A 14538-nucleotide genomic window follows, 5' to 3' on the forward strand; every position below is an offset into this window, starting at 1 on the left:
TCAAATGCTTCCGGCGGAAAATACTTCCCACGGAATTCGGTCTTAAAGTTGGCCCAAGTGCAATGCTCAACACCAATCCGAGCCGCTACACCTCGCCACCAGATGTGCGCATCACCGTCCAAGTAGTGGACATCAATGTCCTTCTTGTAAAAAGAGGGCAACAGATCGACTTAAAGTTCCGCCCTATCCTGTTAATCCATTGATCTTCTTCCTTTGGTTTGGAACCACCCGAAAAGAACTTTGTTCCCAGTTTCTGCATGTGGTCCATAACCTTGAGGTAAGACGGATTCCTAACAATGTGTGCCTCTTCTCCATCAGGCACCACGGTCTCCACTTCCTCCACTACAGGTGGAGCCACTGGAGGTGCCGCTGCAGCAGGCAATCTTGCCAAGACTTGCGCCAACATAGCCAAAACGGCTTCCAATCCAACCGGAGCAGCAGCAGCTCCAGCAGCATTGTTCAAATTCGCTGCATTCTGAGCAGCATTCCGAGCCTCCTCCGTACCAGCTTCATTCCTGGCCACGTTGCTTGCAGACCCCTCAGCGGTCTCATTCATGGTCCTTCTTGTGTTACGGTTACTTTTTGTCATCTGCAACAAGATCACAGGCAAGTTAGTCAAAACTAATTTGGGATCAGGACTCAGAACACATAATTTACCGCGAGACGTCAGGCTTGGAAGGATGGTTTGCCCCAATAACCCACTATACTTAGATTGTCCTAGAACCGACTCCGCTCTGATACCACTTGAAGGGACCCGACCCATTTTTTCGTACCATCAGTACGAGTCTGGCTCGACTTCCTCGATCAGACTTGGGACGTTTTCCTATTTTCTTTACTTAGAATTATTTCCGGATTTTAGTTCGTTTTCAGACAATCAAGCAAGCATAATAAGATTTGAATAGACTAACTGAGGTTCGAGTTAACAAGTGAGTTTGCTCTAAGCTATTACAAGTTATACTCGTCCTACATCTACCCAAATCCCCCATCCTTCCTTCCTGCCTTAGTCCCACGGTCATGATATATCCTTACCCTTACGGGTCTGGTCCTGATCTGCATCCAAAACAAGGAGGCATAAGCAACAGTATGCTTAGTGATGCGGTCATCCCGTCTCACTCAGCCAAGTAAAGAAATCGAGTCAATCAGTCAATAAACGGACATGCTTATCATCAGTCAATTACTTAGCCGACCCAATCGTTCCAAGCTAGCGCGCCATCAGATTCAGTCAAGCCCTAGCAGGCCATTACGGCTCTAGGCGCATGATCTGATCCAGATGCGTCGATGGAAGGAACCGACTGTTCGGACCAAGCCAAAACTTAGCAGATAATTCGAATTAGACAAGCAAACAGTACATAGAACATTCCTGTCAATCAAACTACGATTCAGTACATTAGGCTACGATCACCCACTCACCTTTGTCTTAGAGTCGGTATGTTCTGTTTGATTCGGTCTCTTCTGACACCTTTTGAGCGGTTTCCGTCGGACCTTCAAACGTTCAGACGGTCGGATTCTCCCCACAGACGATTGTTCTTGACTCGGACTTGATCGATCCAGCCAAAATTCGAAAGTTCTCTCTTAATCGGACGTTTTTCTCTCTGAGTTTCTCTCTGGTTCTTTCTTCCAGTTTCCGTACAGAAAATGGGAAATAAGACCAAGGAGACGATTAAAAATGGGCAATTGAGCTGTTTAGGCCCGAGAAACTGCAAAGTTAACCGTTTCCGCTTATTTCACACGCGGCTCTTCATCCGTAACGGCCACCCCGCGCTCCAAAGCGTTCCAGCGCGAGTTTTTCCCCTTTTTGGACTTTAACTGTTCCCGCCAGTTTTACTTAGACAAAACTTGAGCTAGAGCTGTCTGATCTAGTCGACAACTCTAACCACCTTGTCCGAATCAGACTGATACTACTGAATCAGCTCGTCCCAGCTTAGCCGACAGTCTTAACCGCCTTGTTTGATTTCCGACAATCGCTGTCTAGCCGACCAGCTCAACCGTCATATCCGAATCCGACAACACTTGTCCGGAACCGACCATTGCTGTCCGAAAATGCTGCTTTGCCTGGATTTTCATCGAACTGGCCGAACACTACTGAGTTCCGCAAATCGAACGGCCTGTCCAATAACCCGAGCGTAAGACCGACTGATGGAGCTTTGTCTGGCTCAAAAACAGATCCGATCCTAACTTTATTCGAGTACATGGTTCCGCTCCATCCACTACTAATCAGACTTTCGATCCAAGAACTCCCATCCACCCACGGTAAGTCCTTTCAGCTTTTGCCAGCTCTTTCTAGCATCATCAAATTCATTCAGTACGTTCCAACAGCCCGGCCAGTCAGTCCTCAGATCATCCTAACATCAATCTTCGGAACACGGTCGCTACAATCTCCCCCTGGCAACGCTTCTGTGAGATCTGTGAAAGCTTTCCGCCGGAAGGCAATCACAATTAAGCGCTAGCCCACCACCGCAGAGGCTAGCCCTCCAATCACCTTTTCTACAGAAGCACGGAAGGCGTCCACATGCCGCACAATGATTCGCTCCTCGTCGACATAGGAATTAGTGATTGCACGGTCACCAAATTTCTCGTGGATACTGGTAGTTCGGTCGACCTCATCTTTAAAAGCACACTCGTGAAGATGGGGATAAGCCTTGACGAAATGAAACCTTTTGCGCGATCGTTGACATGCTTTAATGGATCAACCGAAACCATGCTCGGAACGATACGCTTGCGCGTATACGCCGAAGGCATCGCCAAATACGTCAAGTTCTCTGTCATCGATGTTCGAGCTCCATATAACGCAATCTTAGGCACACCATGGATCCATGTGATGAAGGCTATCCCTTCGACCTATCACCAATGTATTAAATTCCCTGGTAGCGAAGGATGAATCATCACTCTTCGGGGCGACCAAGCAGCTGCTCGAGATCTCCTCGTCGCCGAAGTAAAAAACCAAAAGGCGACTTCCCATGTTAACGCAGTCACCAAACCAATCCAGAAGATCTATCCTTTTAAGGAGGAGATTCTTGAGATTCCTCATCGACGACAGTGACCAAGCCAAAAACGTCAGAGTCGGCATTCACCTCCCCGATGACATGAAAGACAAGATCGTCTCATTTCTTAGGGATAACGTCTCTACGTTCGCTTGGTCAACCTCTGACATGAAAGGGATCGACCCCAGCGTCACTACACATGAGCTCAACGTCGACCCAACATTCAAACCAATTCGTAAAAAAGGCGCAAGCTTGGCCCCGAACGATTGAAGGCTGTCAATGAAGAGGTCGACCAATTGCTAAACACAGGCTCCATCGCGGAAGTAAAGTATCCCGAATGGTTGGAAAACCCAGTCGTTGTGAAGAAGAAGAATGGCAAATGGAGAGCCTGCGTCGACTTCACCGACCTCAACAAATCATTTCCCAAAGACAGCTTCCCCTCCCTCACATCGATCGACTTGTCGAATCTACGGCCGGCAACGAGCTGCTGACATTTATGGATGCCTTCTCTGGTTAGAACAAAATAGTGGTGCATCCAGATGATCGAGAGAAAACGGCTTTCATCACCGACCGCGGGATATACTGTTACAAAGTAATGCCCTTCGGTCTCAAGAACGCCGGTGAGACATACCAATGACTCGCCAACAAAATGTTCGCCGAGCGATTGGGAGCCACAATGGAAGTATACATTGAAGACATGTTGGTGAAATCCCAAAAGACAACCGATCATATCAACCACCTCAAAGACTGTTTCTTCATCTTGAACAAGTACGGCATGAAGCTCAATCCAACGAAATGCACGTTCGGCGTAACGTCCGGGGAATTCCGTCGATACATAGTCACTCAAAGGGGGATCGAGGCAAACCCAAAGCAAATAACTGCCATCCTTGACCTTCCTAGTCTCAAAAACAGTCGCGAGGTGCAATTGTTGATCGGTCGAATCGCCGCCCTCAATCGATTTATATCACAATCGACCGATAAGTGCCTCCCCTTTTATGATCTGCTGCGCGGCAACAAGAAATTCATTTGGAACGAATGCTGCGAGGAAGGATTCGAACAGCTCAAACGCTATCTTACAACGCCACCTGTGTTGTCTAAGCCAGACAAAGGCGACACATTATACCTTTACATTGCAGTCTCCGACGCGGCTGTGAGTAGCGTGCTCGTCAAAGATGAATGAGGCGAGCAGCGTCCAATATTCTATACCAGCCAACGCATGACCGACGCATAAACACGGTATTCAACCCTCGAAAAGATGGCATTGGCAGTCATGACTTTGGGAAGAAAACTTCGGCCTTATTTCCAATCTCATTCGATCGTCGTCCTGACAAACCTACCACTACGAACCGTCATGAAAAACTCCAATCACTCAGGTAGACTATCGAAGTGGGCCATAGAGCTTGGTGAGTACGACGTCACGTTTCAGAGTAAACCAGCTACAAATTCCCATGTGCTGGCCGATTTTCTCATCGAGCTAACGCCAGAACCCGAACAAGATTTACAACTACCCGACCCTACCTGGATTCTGCACGTCGATGGATCATCCTCCAATAAAGGTTCCGGGATCGGCCTCCACCTCCAATCCCCCACCGGTGAATTGCTCCAACAATCTTTCTGACTCGGTTTCAAAGCATCCAACAACGAAGCGGAGTACGAATCCCTCATCACTGGACTACGCCTTGCGCAACCAGTCCAAGCAAAGCGCATCCACGCTTAATACGACTCTCAATTGGTCGCAAATCAATTTAGCGGGGATTACGACGCTAAGAACGAGTGAATGGACGCTTACCTTAAAGTTGTGCAAGACCTAAGCAAAACATTTGAGTCTTTCCAACTTACAAGGATTCCCCGCGGCGAAAACGTCTGCGTGGATGCTATAGCAGCGCTCGGGAGCAGTCCGAGAGATCAAGTAAAGCGGACCATTCCGATTCAACAGATTGACAAACCAAGCATCACCCTATCACACATGAGAGTGATCATGTAGTAGCGATCGACGCAACAGAAGCGATGGATACAAGTGAATCGGGCGATCGACCGAATGATACACTGCCCGACTGGCGAACCCCGTTTATCCAGTTTCTCTCAGACGGATCACTTCCGCAAAACAAAAGGGAAGCCCGTCGATTGAAAACCAAGAGCACGAACTACATTCTCATCGATGGGAGACTACATCGTTGGACCTCTGCCAAAGTTCTGTTGACATGCCTCGATGTTGAAGAAGCATCGCTCGCCATGGCCGAAACCCACGAAGGAGCGGCGAGAAACCATTCGGGCAGCCGAGCGCTAGCTCTTAAAGTAAAAAGCGTCGGTTTCTACTAGCCAACTATTGTCTCTGATTGTGAGACGTACGCACGCAAGTGCGACAAATGCCAACGACACGAGCCGAACATACACAGCCCTACCGAAGTGCTGCAAACTATGACAACTCCCTACCCATTCATGCGCTGGGGGATGGATCTCATCGGGCCAATGCCAAGTTCCAGGCAACGCAAATACGCCCTGATCATGACGGACTACTTCACCAAGTGGGTCGAAGCGAAAGCACTCGTCCACATCACCGACAAAGAAGTCTAAAACTTTGTCTGGAATAACATCATCTGCAGGCATGACCTTCCCTACGAAATCGTCATTGACAATGGCTCTCAGTTCATTTCTAATAACTTCTGCGGTTTTTTAGAACGATGGGGGGATTCGCTTGAACACGGCGACGCCTCGCTACCCACAATGCAATGGACAAGCCGAAGCCACCAACAAAACAATCCTCGATGGCATCAAAAAACACTTGGACCTCAAGAAAGGTCATTGGGCCGACGAGTTGGATGGAGTACTTTGGTCACACAGAACAACTCTACGAAGAGCGACCGGTCAAACACCATTTTCCCTGGCATACAGAGTCGAAGCTATGGCTCCGGCGGAAGTCAGCGTCACAAGCCTTCGCCTAGCAAAGATGCCACAGAACGAGGAACTCAACAAAGAGATGTTATTCGATGCCTTGGACACGATTGAAGAACGAAGAGACCAGGCGCTGCTCCGAGTCCAGGACTACCAACACCTCGCAGAATCTTATTACAACAAGAAGGTTTGCGCTCGACCGTTGGAACTCAACGACCAAGTCCTTCGCAAAGTGTTTGAAAACACGAAAGAATGGAAGGCCGGTAAGTTGGGGACAAACTGGGAAGGACCATACAAGATAGTCGAGGTCGTTAACCCTGGCGTCTATCGATTGGAAACCTCGACTGGCGAACAAGTACCACGAGCGTGGAACACCGCCAACCTTCAGAAGTACCTTACTCAATCACCCGCCGTCGAACGGTAAAAAAAAAAAGAAAGCGAATGACCTTACCGTCACTTTCGCTCGGAGCTGAACGAATGAAGACATGTCACTTTCGTCAACCTTCAGGCGGATGACACCGCATCACTTCCGCCCAAATGCCGAATGAGCAAGTTCGTGTCACTTTTTCCTTGATCATGGCAGATGACCAAACTGCCGTTCGGTCAAATTGAACTACGATTTCCTTGATCCCATGACCGGGTACGTAGGCAGCCTGCCATCAGGTTCAGCCATACTCCAAAAATAAAATAATAATAATAAAGAAAGTATACATACATATATATATAAGGATATCGACATACATCTTATATGGAATGGGATATCCGCAAAGGCATTATGCAAACGCCCGTATGCCGCTTTCACTCCGTCTGAATGGCCACACATCACATAGCCTAAGTACGAACGAGTACTTCGTTCATCATCCATGACCAACTCTCGGGATAGACAACCGATTGGCGGAGATTCGCTTATCAGACGAGCAAGCATCGAACGAGCGACCGATCGATCGACTGCAAGACCCCCGCCTCTCCGTCGATCACTGAGAAAGCTCGCGGCTCTACAAAATAATTGATCTGTCACCAAAGCAATCGATCAATCGATCCCTCGATCACTCGTCAAGAGGGATCCAAGAGCACGCACATTGTATCCGCTGATAGATCACCTGTATTGCTTCGAGACCACAAGGAAGTCCATCTCAAACTTATACCACCAAATCAGATGGAGAGCATACTCTTGAAAGGCAACACGCGAACGCTTGCTCACCATTGTCGCTCGATTCGAACGGTCGCATATATCACGACCTGAGTACACTTGAAGTGAACAATTTCGGTTCGAATAGTTGGACACTACTTTCGACGTAACCTCACCTCTGTCAAGTCTAAGGAAATGTCCACATGCCACGATACGCTTGCGACAAAGATCAAATCTTCACTCTGTTTGTTAGCTCTTCGCAAGCCTCAGGTTATAAATTCAACACCTAGACTAAGAAACTCACCGGCCACGATAGAAGAAGAGGCTCGCCATCTCGGAGAGCTGACTCAGGAGATGTGATGGAAGGAGATGTTTTTGGTAATCTCACTCACCTTTAACACTTCGACATGAGCTCCAACAGGTTTTCACATTCCAAGCTGGCTGTTGAGTGGCAAGAAGCTGCAAGTTCTCGATCCTTCTTGAAGGTGAAAAGGAACGTGGGAGCGTAGAGATCACATGATCTAGAAAAAAGCCTTCATGGCCTGCAGCTACGATAGCATGGCTTGGTACGAGATCCACATCTCGTCATCAACATCTTGTTCCTTTGTCAACATCTTGGTTCTTCATCAAGCAGGCGCTCGAGACAAGCTTGCCGTAACTGGCACAAGCTCCTCGTCGAAGAAGACCATCTCGCCCACCTCATCCACCCTTGGTTGGAAGATTCGCAACATCCAACCCAACGGAGGTCACCGCACAGTTCATTCTCAACTAAATCACATGAACCCGGAACTGAGTCGCATCTTAGCTAAAATAGCGATTCAAGCTCCTACCGATCAATCGAACTGAGACCATTGCTTCTGCAACAAACAGAAGATCCAGGTAGTCCCTCAAGATCGATCTGCATAAGCCGTGAGGATTCTCCTATCGACTGATCAGTCGACTGGCAAATGACGCATAGCCACCTTAAGCTCTTCAGCGTCATGAAGAATCAATCAAATGATGACATATCGAAATCACGATAAGAGATAAAGCAAAAGGAGAACAATCATACTTCACCAAATCTAGAAGAAAAAGTCTGAAACTAGAAGAAAGAAGAAGATCCAAATAGTACAATAACGGTTCAAGACCAAAGGCAACAGCGAGTGGTCGACCTAACAAAAGACGTAGCTCTGGGGCCACAACAAAAGAGACATAGCAAAAGAACAAAAAAAACAAGGACAGAGTAAGTAGTAAAACAACAACAAGTAGCACAATCAACTCCTGAAGACTACTCTTCGTAGCCACGTCCGAAGAAACAATAATGCCTCCTGTCTCTGCGACCCCCACTTCCTACGGATCCACAGCTTGAGCCTCTCGATCGTCAATTGGATCCCTTTGAGACAGCACCCCAGACACGGGCCCCACAGGACTACCCGGAGCAACCGCACGACCTTCGGACACAACAGCCGTCAATCGACTAGCGACGGCAGAATCCGGAGCAACGATCGAACTCTCACCACGAAGGATAGGAGATCGAAAGGCCACTTCAGAAGCCGAATCGACAGTGCCAAAGGTTGATCCAAAGTGGTTCATGCGAAGGAGTAAGTCCTTACGAGGAGGTGAGGGAGAAAGATCACGCTCCGTGATAGCTTCAACGCTAACTCCCTCTACCTCTTCCCTGAACTTCGCCTCGTTGGTGGTCAAGAGATCCTTCAGCTGCTGCGGGACAGACAGTCCCTTTGTTTCCAACAAGCTCAACGCGTCCAAGGTACCAAGAGCCGTGCCGTGGAGTAAGCGCTTCTTCTCCTTCTCATCTTGATCGGTTATGTACTTCCAGAATTTTTCGAAACGCCTAGTAGCCGCAGCAACTACGCAACTCCTCTCGGACTACAGCTCACGATTGCGAGATTGTCTCATACGATCCATCGCTCTCTTTGTCTTCTCAAGCTCTTCGACCCTCTCCGCCTCTAGCAGGGAAATCTTGCTCCGGGCGGTCTCTAAATCCTTCTAAAGACCTTCGGCCGTCGCGATCGCTTGCTAACGTTCGCGAGAATAGCGGCTTCGTTCGGCGGTCAACTCCTTAACCTTATCAAGTTTCTCTTTCTTGACCATTTCAAGCTCAGCCTCTTTGATCTTAATCGTCTCTTCAGCCTTCTTATGGTCCAACGCTGCCTTTTGCAAGGCAGTTTCGTACTCCATCACAAGAGCATTCTTACAGGCAGCAGCCTGCATCAAGAGAAAACAAAACGATAAATCACACGCAAGACGATTATCATCCAAGGCGACGATACAAACGGACAACAAACATAACCTCTCAGTCAAACGCTTACCTCCGTATCCGCACGAACTGATTCAGCGAACTTATCCGGAAACGCAAGGTTAGAAACATCTAATGTCGGTCGCATCTCGCCTCCGATCCAGCGGATCGTCTTGCCATGCTCCCGGGTCTCTCCTCCTCAAGACCCATCTCTGGGCTGATCCGTGGCAATCTCTATGACGATGTCTTCGCGAACTTCCTCGGCCTCATCATCATCGCCATCATCTCTCGGTTCGGGCGGCGTTCGAATGGCTTCCTCTCCTTCTTCATTCAAAGGAGGATCAACCCTCACTCCCTTAGAAGACTTGTTCCTCTTTCTCTTTTTCTTTGGCGGGCGGACATCGACGGACCCCTTGATGACGGGATCTATTGCGACGCTTGCTGGTGCCCGATCGATCAACGCGCCTGCAACTGCGCTACTTGTCCCATCCACGCTTGTTGAAGGGCCGAAGCTCACGTCCCTCAATTGAGCGGCCAGAGTTTCACTGTAGTCCGGATACACTTTTGAAGATGTTCCCATGATCGGAAGTTTCAGTCTCTTTCCCTTCGGCTCTTCACAAGGAACGTTTGACGACCAATCAACTGCCAAATGAAAAAGGGGTGGAAAACATGAGAGAACTATAACAGTCGATCGATCAGTCAAACAAGGGGACAAACCTCTAGTGATACGGCCTCGTTGACGACAGATTCTTTCGCGAGTGAAGTCCCTCCACTCTTGAGGACGGAGCGCGACGATCTTAGGTAAATCCCTCCGAAAAGGGTCCCAAGGTCCAAAAGTGTTTGGATGACCCACTGCAAAGTTTTAAAGACAAAGTTATAATCAGCAATAACGAAAAATTGTACGACATAGACAATCTACCAATGTGGTGACTCCATAAAACCCGGCGATCGATGTCCAGCGGATCCTCAAACCCAGCTTCATATGCTTTAACATAGAAGTAGGAACGTTGCCACCTGTTGGTCTTAACGAGGGGACTAGTCAAGATGTTCAGACCGGACCTCATCTGCAGCGAGTAGAGCCCATTCGGTTTTGGTTGAGCTTGCGTCAACTCCTCGAATACTCGAACAGACATCGACACATCTATCGCAGCTGCCATAACCATTAACGCAACAGCAATCCTGACCGCCCCGTTCATCAGCTGACTTAGGGCGATATCCCGCCGGAAGCAGTAAAAAGTGATCAAACGAGGGATCGGAAACCACAACTTCGAGTCTTCCCCAAAAAATGACTCATAAACGCAGCAATATCCAACCAACGGATTCCACGGACGCTGGTCGGACCTAGGGATCATGAAGGTCACACCGGATGCTCAGCTCCTTTCCATCAACAAAGAGACCTCCTCTAATGTAGAGCGAGTGGGATCGACGTCGCTCCAATCCTGTTCATCCGTCCCACGCGACCGATCAAGCTCTAGAGCAAGATCGGGAAGCTCTTCGATCGACCCGTCGCGGTGGCAACGAAACAGAGTCAATCGATTGATCGCAGGTCCCGATCCTCGCGACGATTGATCTGCAACTTTAGGAGTCCTCGAGCAACGCCCATTAGACCTAACCCGAACCGAACAAAGTTCAGGCGGAAAGCGTTCAACAGATCCGATCGCTGCGCCATCCTCGCCATTGCTCGACTCGAGATCCTCTCCGTCGCTCGCTGGACGCCACCAGCCTTCATCTCGCCAGAGCGGCTCCTCGATCCCAATACCCGGATCGAGAGATCGAGTAGCTACATCATCAATCGATCGCAACGCCATCACCGAGCGATCGATGCCAAAAAAAAAAACCCTAAACTGGCGTTCAGTTGACAGAAAGAGAGAAGAAAAAGATAAGGGGGAAGGAGAGGAGAAAATACCTTTTTGGTTTGAGAAGAAGTAAAGAAAAGAAAGGAGATTAAGAGCTTATTTATTGATAAAATAACGAGCTTTCGGGATAATGCCATTATTAGGCTTATTGGGCCCGAATTATCTCGTAAACCTTAACACCGGTGGGAGCATCATCCCGATTCTCCAAGGTAAGATGGAACTGTTCAACCAACGAATTCCGACACCTGACGAGATGACCGGCCGGTCGATAAGCAGGAACTAATCGATCAATCGACCGTCAAGGGGATCGAAAGTGACAAACGATGGCCCGTCAACCGCTGGATCATTCAAAACAAAGATTGTCGCCAGGCGATCATTCGACTGCCAAGAATCACGGGAAGTGAACGACGATCCGTCAATTGCTAGATCATTCAGGGCAGAGATCGTCTAACCGATCGATTAACCTCAAACAAACAGAACCCAGTCAGGAACATGACCGAATCCATTATCCTCAGAACCAATTCGCGGCATTCCACTGCAAAGACCCACGTCTCTTCGCAAGCGGACTGGGGGGGGGGCATTACTGTTGGAGATGAATTTAGTATTCTCCCACAAGGCCCATCGGTTAACAAGATTCGGACCATTTCTACCGGGAGACTAGCCGGGATTAGCTCGACTAACCTATCAATCGGTGTTAGAGCTCGATTGATCAACTTGGCCTCACGATCGAATGACCGAGTGGATCAGTGTCAGCCCATCAAGCCATCGCTCGGCTGGAAAGCCCATCAAGCATCGATTTGGGCCCAAACTACTAGGGCAAACGAGTGACGGACAAGTAGAGCCTATAAAAGGAGGACAAATGGAAAGAAGAAGGGGATCCAAAAACAGACACAAACACTGGACGGCAAGATCTAGGGTTTACGACCAATTGACCTCTCTAGTGTTCTAGTCAGAGTCTTTCCACAAAGCTCTGACCTTTCTTTCTTTCCATTAATACCTTTGTAATCTCGTTCGTTATCACATACTGATCAATAAAACGTCTCTGAAAGACCCACCATCGAGTTTAGTTTCATTTCGTTTGACCTAACCAAACTCAGATTCAACACTCTCTTTATAAGCAAATGCCATTTTATTCCTATGAACAAACTCTTTACTGATGAAGGCAATGAGAAGATAAAACTACTCACCCGAATCTATTTATCCTTGGTCTATTTTCCCCTGAGAAAATTTAGCTTTGAATGTGTTTTGGAGTCGTTCTTGAAGTTTGGCTTGAGCAGCGGATGCAACATCATCAAGAAACCCCTTTTGTGGGAATTCTTCACGTGCCAACTCCAATAGATCTGAAACTGTAGAGCTGTTTCCTCCAATTCCTCAATACATGAGCAAATTGAAAATAAAGTTAATGTTGAATCAAAAACCAGCTCTCAAACATGTGAACTTGAGTTTATGTATAAAGTGATAACAAAACGTTTTAACGGGAAAGTTGTAAAAAGGAATAAACGAATAATTCCAAATTCATCTCTGAAATATGTTTAACTTAAAGCTTATGTTTTTTGACCAACAAAAAAGCTTATGAACAGCAGCCAGCCTTCAAGTCAGCGAGGACAACATTGGTGTTAGCCATTTGGATTTGTTGCTAAACTTATGACTTAGAGGATTAAGTGGTGACTTTGACGGCAGGGAACACACCTTTTTATAGTAGAAAATCCAGGGCAAGAAAGTAACGGGGTTGTATTCAATGATGAATCGTGTGAGGAGTGGAGAGCAATAGTAAATGCTTGCGTTTAGGAAGTTGCTTGGGCTCAGCCTGAGTCCGTAACCGCTCAAAATTTAGGTCTCAGATGAGATGAGCAGATTAAAAAATAGGCGGAGTCTCCTAGGGTTAGAAGAAGCGCAGGCGTCGCCGAGTCGCCGTTGAAGGAAAAGGAGAGACGAATTCCATTTTCGCATAATCAGGCTTAGGGTTTCGATAACGGGCCGTCGGACCGTTAAAGCAGAAGAACATATCATCCCAAACACGTTAGTAAGCCCAACAAACTGCAATTTAAATGAAACGATGAGTTTTATGCGGACGGGACACGTGTCGCGCTCCAACCTCCGACTTTCTGACGTGGCATGCCCAGTAGAAAGGAAACTCTATTTTATAATAATAATAATAGATAGATAGATAGATGTATTTGAATTTGTAGAACTCCACTTTTTCTCCCTTACAACCAATATTTTTTTATTCGTATTAATTTCTAGAAACTATGAGAACAAAACTTTTAAATATCTTTTCTTTTTTTTTTGCAGTAAAAAATATACATAATTTTCAAACATATATCGATCAAGGTTAATAGGAGACATGATTCACTTTAGACTCTAGGTCCCAAGCTCCGTCCGTTTTAAAACTTGTAAAAAGCAAAAAACTTTTCATATTTATCACTCGAAATGCCTCCAAAATATCAAGAAAATATAATTAAAGACTACAAAATATACACACTAGAATACGAAAAGAAAAAGAGAAAATTTGCTATTATGCCTCACTTTGACGGGACATTGTGGAATCAGTACCCGTGGAAAGGAAATTTGTGTGACTAGTCCCATTACTTAAATATACCAGCGCTACTCTTCAGAACTGGCAAGCTAATGGCAATGATACGAAATGGCATGCTCACGGCACGGCTTCAAATGAGAGTAAATGGCAAGCTAATGGCAATGATATTTCGTTTAATAACAAAGAATTTCTTCACTTTGTTTCTCTTTAACCTTTTCTATGTGGTGTGCAAACCGTTTAATCATTTTGTTGCTCTTTAACCTTTTCTATGTGGTGTGCAAACCGTTTAATCATTTTGTTGCTCTTTAACCTTTTCTATGTGGTGTGCAAACCGTTTAATCATTTTGTTGCTCTTAAACCTTTTCTTTGTCGTGTGCAAACCATTTGATCTTTCATAGTCTCCTGTTGTGTGTATTTGTGAGTAGGCGCATATAAAAAATAGAAAAACTATTGTCTCAGATAAAAAATCATATGGGTTATTGGAGACAGAAACATAAAAAAGAAAGATTTAAACAAAGATTATTTCAGCAAGAATAGTGTCCTCATGGATTATTAGAGATAGATAGAGAGATAACGTCTTCATTTCATCAAATGGGCTCAATCTTCTCTATTATGGGCACTAGTCACATGATTAAACTTTTAAATGGCAAAAGTAAACAGCGAATAAGAATCTCGCCTACGGCGTGTATCCATCCCAATACTATGAGAAATGGGTCCAGTCTCTTTAATGGGCCCAAGTCAACTGATTGAGTAATTGGACTAAAACTAGTCTGATTTGTATCCTTCTTCCCACTGTATGACTGTTGCAAGATTTCAGCCTTTCGCTCAATAGCTTAAAGATCTCATTAATTGAATTGGGAGAACTAGTTAATGCTAGGGAAGAAGAAATGGGAGAGTGGACGAAGGCA

The sequence above is a fragment of the Brassica oleracea genome, chromosome C7 (genome assembly GCF_000695525.1).
Source record: "Brassica oleracea var. oleracea cultivar TO1000 chromosome C7, BOL, whole genome shotgun sequence".
Taxonomy (NCBI): domain Eukaryota; kingdom Viridiplantae; phylum Streptophyta; class Magnoliopsida; order Brassicales; family Brassicaceae; genus Brassica; species Brassica oleracea.